Below are 8,594 nucleotides of genomic sequence, written 5' to 3'. Positions count from 1 at the left end.
AGAAGCAGGACTGCAAAGGTAGTGATCTCGGGATTACTGCCTGTGCCACGTGACAGTGAGAATAGGAATAGAATGGAGGATAAATGCGTGGCTGAGGGATTGGAGCAGGGGGCAAGGATTCAGATTTCTGGATCATTGGGACCTCTTTTGGGGCAGGTGTGACCTATACAAAAAAGATGGGTTGCACTTGAATCCCAGGGGGTCCAATATCCTGGCGGGGAGGTTTGCTAAGGCTACTGGGGAGAGTTTAAACTAGAATTGTTGGGGGGGGGGAATGTGGGAACCAAACTGAGAAGGCTGGGGAAGAGGAGGTTGGCTCACAAATAGAGAAAGCTTGTCGACAGTGCGAGAGGGAGGATGGGCAGGTGATAGAGAAGGGATGCGCTCAGACCGAAGGTTTGAGGTGCCTATTTTAAGGCAAGGAGTGTTGTGAACAAAGCAGATGAGCTTAGAGCGTTGGTCAGTACTTGGAGATATGATGTGGTGACCATTACAGAGACTTGGATGGCTCAGGGACAGGAATGGTTACTTCAAGTGCCGGGTTTTAGATGTTTCAGAAAGGAGAGGGAAGGAGGCAAAAGAGGTGGGGGCATGGCACTGTTGATCAGAGATAGTGTCACGGCTGCAGAAAAGGTGGACGCCATGGAGGGATTGTCTACGGAGTCTCTGTGGTGGAGGTTCGGAACAGGAAGGGGTCAATAACTTTACTGGGTGTTTCTTGTAGGCAGTCCAATAGTAACAGGGGTATAGAGGAGCAGATAGGGAAACAGACCCTGGAAAGGTGTAATAATAACAGAGTTGTCGTGATAGGAGATTTTAATTTCTCAAATATCGACTGGTATCTCCCTAGAGCAAGGGGTTTAGATAGGGTGGAGTTTGTTAGGTGTGTTCAGGAAGGTTTCTTGACACAATATGTAAATAAGCCTACAAGAGGAAAGGCTGTACTTGATCTGGTATTGGGAAATGAACCTGGTCAGGTGTCAGATCTCTCAGGGGGAGTGCATTTTTGACATAGTGATCATAATTCTATCTCCTTTACAATAGCATTGAATAGAGATAGGAACAGACAAGTTAGAAAAGCATTTAATTGGAGTAAGGAGAATTATGAGGCTATCAGGCAGGAAATTGGAGGCTTAAATTGGAAAGAGATGTTCTCAGGGAAAAGTACAGAAGAAATGTGGCAAATATTCAGGGGATATTTGTGTGGAGTTCTGCATAGGTATGTTCCAATGAGACAGGGAAGTTATGGTAGGGTACAAGAACCGTGGTGTACAAAGGCTGTAATAAATCTAGTCAAGAAGAAAAGGAAAGCTTACAAAACGTTCGGAGAGCTAGGTAATGTTAGCGATCTAGAAGATTATAAGGCTAATAGGAAGGAGCTTAAGAAGGAAATTAGGAGAGCCAGAAGGGGTCATGAGAAGGCCTTGGTGGGCAGGATTAAGGAAAATCCCAAGACATTCTACAAGTATGTGAAGAGCAAGAGGATAAGACGTGAAAGAATAGGGCCTATCAAGTGTGACTGTGGGAGAGTGTGTATGGAACCGGAGGAAATAGCAAAGGTACTTAATGAATATTTTACTTCAGTATTCACTATGGAAAAGGATATTGATGATTGTAGTGATGACTTGCAGCAGACTGAAAAGCTTGAGCATGTAGATATTAAGAAAAAGGATATACGAGAGCTTTTGGAAAGCATCAAGTTGGATAAGTCGCCGGGACCAGATGAGATGTACCCCAGGCTACTGTGGGAAGCGAGGGAGGAGATTGCTGAGCCTCTGGCAATGATCTTTGCATCATCAATGGGGATGGGAGAGGTTCCGAAGGATTGGAGGGTTGCGGATGTTGTTCCTTTATTCAAGAAAGGGAGTAGAGATAGCCCAGAAAATAATAGACCAGTGAGTCTTACCTCAATGGTTGGTAATTTGATGGAGAAGATCCTGAGAGGCAGGATTTATGAACGTTTGGAGAGGTATAATATGATTAGGAGTAGTCAGCATGGCTTTGTCAAGGGTAGGTCATGCCTTACGAGCCTGATTGAATTTTCTGAGGATGTGACTAAACACATTGATGAAGGAAGAGCAGTAGATGTAGTGTATATGGATTTCAGCAAGGCATTTGATAAGGTACCCCATGCAAGGCTTATTGAGAAAGTAAGGAGGCATGGGATCCAAGGGGATATTGCTTTGTGGATTCAGAACTGGCTTGCCCAGAGGAGGCAAAGAGTGATTGTAGGTGGGTCATATTCTGCATGGAGGTCGGTCACCAGTGGAGTGCCTCAGGGATCTGTTCTGGGACCCCTACTCTTTGATTTTTAAAAATGGCCTGGATGAGGAAGTGGAGGGATGGGTTAGTAAGTTTGCTGATGACACAAAGGTTGGAGGTGTTGTGAATAGTGTGGAGGGCTATCAGAGGTTACAACGGGACATTGATAGGATGCAAAACAGGGCTGAGAAGTGGCAGATGGAGTTCAACCCAGGTAAGTGTGAAGTGGTTCATTTTGGTAGGTCAAATATGGCATTATTAATGGTAAGACTCTTGGCAGTGTGGAGGATCAGGGATCTTGGGGTCTGAGTCCATAGGACACTCAAAGCAGCTGCGCAGGTTGACTCTGTGGTTAAGAAGGCGTACAGTGTATTAGCCTTCATCAATCGTGGAATTGAATTTAGGAGCCGAGAGGTAATGTTGCAGCTATATAGGACCCTGGTCAGACCCCACTTGGAGTACTGTGCTCAGTTCTGGTCGCCTCACCACAGGAAGGATGTGGAAGCCATAGGAAGGGTGCAGAGGAGATTTACAAGGATGTTGCCTGGATTGGGGAGTATGCCTTATGAGAATAGGTTGAGTGAACTCGGCCTTTTCTCCTTGGAGCAATGGAGGATGAGAGGTGACCTGATAGAGGTGCATAAAATGACGAGAGGCATTGATCATGTGGATAGTCAGAGACTTTTTCCCAGGGCTGAAATGGTTGCCACAAGAGGACACAGGTTTACGGTGCTGGGGAGTAGGTACAGAGGAGATGTCAGGGTAAGTTTTTTTACTCAGAGAGTGGCGAGTGCATGGAATGGGCTGCCAGCAATGGTGATGGAGGCGGATACGATAGGGTCTTTTAAGAAACTTTTAGATAGGCACAAGGAGCTTAGGAAAATAGAGGGCTATAGGTAAGCCTAGTAATTTCTAAGGTAGGGACATGTTCGGTACAACTTCGTGGGCCAAAGGGCCTGTATTGTGCTGTAGGTTTTCTATGTTTCTATGTTGCTAATCAGCCATTCTCTAGCCATTCCAGCCATTCTCTACATAAGCCTTTAAACTTCTCTAGAACACAGAAGTAGAGAGATCCTGCTCATAGCTACTGCCCTCATTCTAACAGCTTTCTTCAGGGGCACCATCAAGAGTTTCCTGCCTGGCTCTATCATTATGGAAGCTGCAAGGCATTGGACCTCAAGACCCCACAGAGGACAGTAAAAGCCACTCAGAGGATGACTGGGGTCCCCTTCCCCCCAAGTGTAACATATACCAGGAGTGCTGCAGGTGAAGAGCCTGAGGCATTGTTGAGGATTCCTACCACCCATCTCACAATCTCTTTCACTACAGTTGCCAGGAAGGAGGTACAGAAACACCAGGATTAGGACTACCAGACTGGGCAACAGCTTCTTCCCTCAGGCTGTGAGACTAATGAATACCCTGCCACCTCTGAGGTCTTGTCACTAGGACAGCGAGCTGTTTATGGTTTACTGTTACCTGTGCTGTGCACCACATACATTATGAATTATACTTTATTAACTTATTTATAGAACATAGAATAGTACAGCACATTACAGGCCCTTTGGCCCACAATGTTGTGCCGACCCTCAAACCCTGCCTCCCATATAACCCCCCAACTTAAATTCCTCCATATACCTGTCTAGTAATCTCTTAAACTTCACTAGTGTATCTGCCTCCACCACTGACTCAGGCAGTGCATTTCACGCACCAACCACTCTCTGAGTAAAAAACCTTCCTCTAATATCTCCCTTCACCTTCCCACCCCTTACCTTAAAGCCATGTCCTCTTGTATTGAGCAGTGGTGTCCTGGGGAAGAGGCACTGGCTGTCCACTCTATCTATTCCTCTTATTATCTTGTATACCTCTATCATGTCTCCTCTCATCCTCCTTCTCTCCAAAGAGTAAACCCCTAGCTCCCTTAATCTCTGATCATAATCCATACTCTCTAGACCAGGCAGCATCCTGGTAAATCTCCTCTGTACCCTTTCCAATGCTTCCTCATCCTTCCTGTAGTGAGGCGACCAGAACTGGACACAGTACTCCAAGTGTGGCCTAACCAGAGATTTATAGAGCTGCATCGTGACTCATAAACTCTATCCCTCGACTTATGAAAGCTAACACCCCATAAGCTTTCTTAACTACCCTATCCACCTGTGAGGCAACTTTCAGGAATCTGTGGACATGTACCCCGAGATTCCTCTGCTCCTCCACACTACAAAGTATCCTGCCATTTACTTTGTACTCTGCCTTGGAGTTTGCCCTTCCAAAGTGTACCACCTCACACTTCTCCGGGTTGAAATCCATCTGCCACTTCTCAGCCCACTTCTGCATCCTATCAATGTCTCTCTGCAATCTTTGACAATCCTCTACACTATCTACAACACCACCAACCTTTGTGTCGTCTGCAAACTTGCCAACCCACCCTTCTACCCCCCACATCCAGGTCGTTAATAAAAATCACGAAAAGTAGAGGTCCCAGAACAGATTCTTGTGGGACACCACTAGTCACAATCCTCCAATCTGAATGTACTCCCTCCACCCCGACCCTCTGCCTTCTGCAGACAAGCCAATTCTGAATCCACCTGGCCAAACTTCCCTGGATCCCATGCCTTCTAACTTTCTGAATAAGCCTACCGTGTGGAACCTTGTCAAATGCCTTAGTAAAATCCATGTAGATTACATCCACTGCACTACCCTCATCTATATACCTGGTCACCTCCTCAAAGAACTCTATCAGGCTTGTTAGAAATGATCTGCCCTTCACAAAGCCATGCTGACTGTCCCTGATCAGACCATGATTCTCTAACTGCCCAAAGATCCTATCTCTAAGAATCTTTTCCAACAGCTTTCCCACCACAGACGTAAGGCTCACTGGTCTATAATTACCCGGACTATCCCTACTACCTTTTTTGAACACGGGGACAACATTCGCCTCCCTCCAATCCTCCGGTACCATTCCCGTGGACAACAAGGACATAAAGATCCTTGCCAGAGGCTCAGCAATCTCTTCCCTTGCCTCGTGGAGCAGCCTGGGGAATATTCCGTCAGGCCCCGGGGACTTATCCGTCCTAATGTATTTTAACAACTCCAACACCTCCTCTCCCTTAATATCAACATGCTCCAGAACATCAACCTCACTCATATTGTCCTCACCATCATCAAGTTCCCTCTCATTGGTGAATACCGAAGAGAAGTATTCATTGAGGACCTCGCTCACTTCCACAGCCTCCAGGCACATCTTCCCACCTTTATCTCTAATCGGTCCTACCTTCACTCCTGACATCTTTTTTTTCTTCACATAATTGAAGAATGCCTTGGGGTTTTCCTTTACCCTACTCGCCAAGGCCTTCTCATGCCCCCTTCTTGCTCTTCTCAGCCCCTTCTTAAGCTCCTTTCTTGCTTCCCTATATTCCTCAATAGACCCATCTGATCCTTGCTTCCTAAACCTCATGTATGCTGCCTTCTTCCACCTGACTAGATTTTCTAGTCACCCATGGTTCCTTCACCCTACCATTCTTTATCTTCCTCATCAGGACAAATTTATCCCTAACATCCTGCAAGAGATCTCTAAACATCGACCACATGTTCATAGTACATTTCCCTGCAAAAACATCATCCCAATTCACACCCGCAAGTTCTAGCCTTATAGCCTCATAATTTGCCTTTCCCCAATTAAAAATTTTCCTGTCCTCTCTGATTCTGTCCTTTTCCATGATAATGCTAAAGGCCAGGGAGTGGTGGTCATTGTCCCCCAGATGCTCACCCACTGAGAGATCTGTGACCTGACCCGGTTCATTACCTAGTACTAGATCTAGTATGGCATTCCCCCTAGTCGGCCTGTCCACATACTGTGACAGGAATCCATTCTGGACACACTTAACAAACTCTGCCCCATCTAGACCCTTGGAACTAATCAGGAGCCAATCAATATTAGGGAAGTTAAAGTCACCCATGATAACAACCCTGTTATTTTTGCACCTTTCCAAAATCTGTCTCCCAATCTGCTCCTCTGTATCTCTGCTGCTACCAGGGGGCCTATAGAATACACCCAATAGAGTAACTGCTCCCTTCCTGTTCCTGACTTCCACCCATACTGACTCAAAAGAGGATCCTGCTACATTACCCACCCTTTCTGTAGCTGTAATAGTATCCCTGACCAGTAATGCCACCCCTCCTCCCCTTTTCCCCCCTCTCTATCCCTTTTAAAGCACTGAAATCCGGGAATATTTAGAATCCATTCCTGCCCTGGTGCCAGCCAAGTCTTTGTAATGGCCACTACATCATAATACCATGTATGTATCCAAGCTCTCAGTTCATCACCTTTGTTTCTGATGCTTCTTGCATTGAGGTACACACACTTCAGCCCTTCTACCTTACTGCCTTTACACCGTTTGTTCTGCTTCTCTTTCCTCAAAGCCTCTCTATATGTTAGATCTGGCTTTACTCCATGCACTTCTTTCACTGCTCTATCGCTCTGGGTCCCATCCCCCTTGCAAATTAGTTTAAACCTTCCTGAACCATGCTAGTCAACCTACCTGCAAGGATATTGCTCCCCCTCGAGTTCAGGTGCAACCCATCCAATCTGTACAGGTCCCACCTTCCCCAGAAGAGGTCCCAATGATCCAAAAATCTAAAACCCTGCTCCCTGCACCAACTCCTCAGCCACGCATTCAACTGCCATCTCCTCCAATTCTTACCATCACCATCATGTAGCACTGGCAGCAATCCTGAGAACACCACCCTTGAGGTCCTGTTCTTCAGCCTTCTGCCTAGTTCCCGAAACTCACACTTCAGGTAATGTTTTGATTCATGTGCTGTGTGTGATATATGCTTTGTGGGTGCACTGTGGTCTGGAGAAATGGTGTTTCGTTTGGTTGTAAGTGTGTGTGTATATCCATAAAATTGAGGTTGAACTCATTACATTGACCAATCTGGCCTCTTCTCATTACTGCTATCGGAGGAGGTACAAGAAGCTGAAGATACACAGTCAATGTTTTTTAGGAACAGCTTCTTCCCCTCGACCATTAGACTTCTGAATGAACCCATGAACACTACCTCACTTTTTACTCATGTTTTGCACTACTTTTTTCATATCGTTTGTTCTAACTTACAGTAAAATTTTATGTATTGCATTTGTGAGCCCCCTGGCCACCCTCAGGGTCGCTCGGCTCGCTGTCATCTAGGGAAACAGCCCTCGGCCCCACCAAACTGGGTAATTAGTTTGTGTGGATGCTGTGTGATGTACCCCACCCCGCCCAAATAACAGACAATACACCAGATATGATTAAATGATTCACAGTTTATAGATATTACTGGAACTATATAATTAATAGAGAATAAAATATAAAAGGAAAATAAAAGGTGCCACATTTATCAAAATTCAATCTCTTCGTGCACAAACAATTGGAGCTCAGGACCCTTCTACTTCACCCTGCAACCCCTCGGACCACCGCGACCGGCCACCTGGGACCAACAACGGTGGTCGACCAGACGCTCCACACAAGTCCGTCTCCGTCTTTTCTCCTCGTCGAACGCCCTGCTCAGGGTCCGACCCCATTAGCAAACTCACAGCACCTGGTCCATCCTCTGCCTCTCTCTTTCCCGCCTTCTCTCTCAAAATCCCGCACATACAATATCTTCAAATATACCAAAAACATAACAACTATCCCAATTGGTTCGTAACATATTCTTATCACACTCTAACCCAAAACAAGCTGCTAGCACAAGAACTTTCTCAGCATCTAACATAACAAAGAAGCATTCCCAAGTATAACATAACAAAGAAGCCATTTTAATTTGCCTACACAGTAACATAAAAGACGAAACCCCCTTAGACATTGATGCAAAACAACAAATTTCAAAACATATGCCAATGATAATAAACCTGATTCTGATCTGTTGCCAAGGACGGTTCACCAGTTGTGGACTCAAGAGTGCCTTCTTATGTGAATATGTAGCCACAAGCCAGAAAGCCATAGCACAGCAAAGTAAAGTGCACATTAAAGATGTTCAATGGACATGGTAGGTTTTTTAATACACAAATTAATCTACAGAGATTAAAAATTTTAAACACAAGAGATTCTGCAGATGCTGGAAATCTAGAGTAACATACAAAATGCTGGAGGAACTCAACAGGTCAGGCAGCATCCATGGAAAAGAAAAAATAAAGTGTACTGTACATTTTGGGCTGAGACTCTTCATCAGAACTCAATTCTATTTTAGAGTCGACTTTTATACTTGCTGGAAATGTGGCTACTTTTAGCTTCTTACCAAAACTGTATAAATACATTCTGTTTGCTTTTATCCCTTATAATTTGACTTCTGAATCATTT

Source organism: Mobula birostris, chromosome 32 (assembly GCF_030028105.1).
Source record: "Mobula birostris isolate sMobBir1 chromosome 32, sMobBir1.hap1, whole genome shotgun sequence".
In the NCBI taxonomy this organism is placed as follows: domain Eukaryota; kingdom Metazoa; phylum Chordata; class Chondrichthyes; order Myliobatiformes; family Myliobatidae; genus Mobula; species Mobula birostris.
This window is presented reverse-complemented; position numbering follows the sequence as displayed.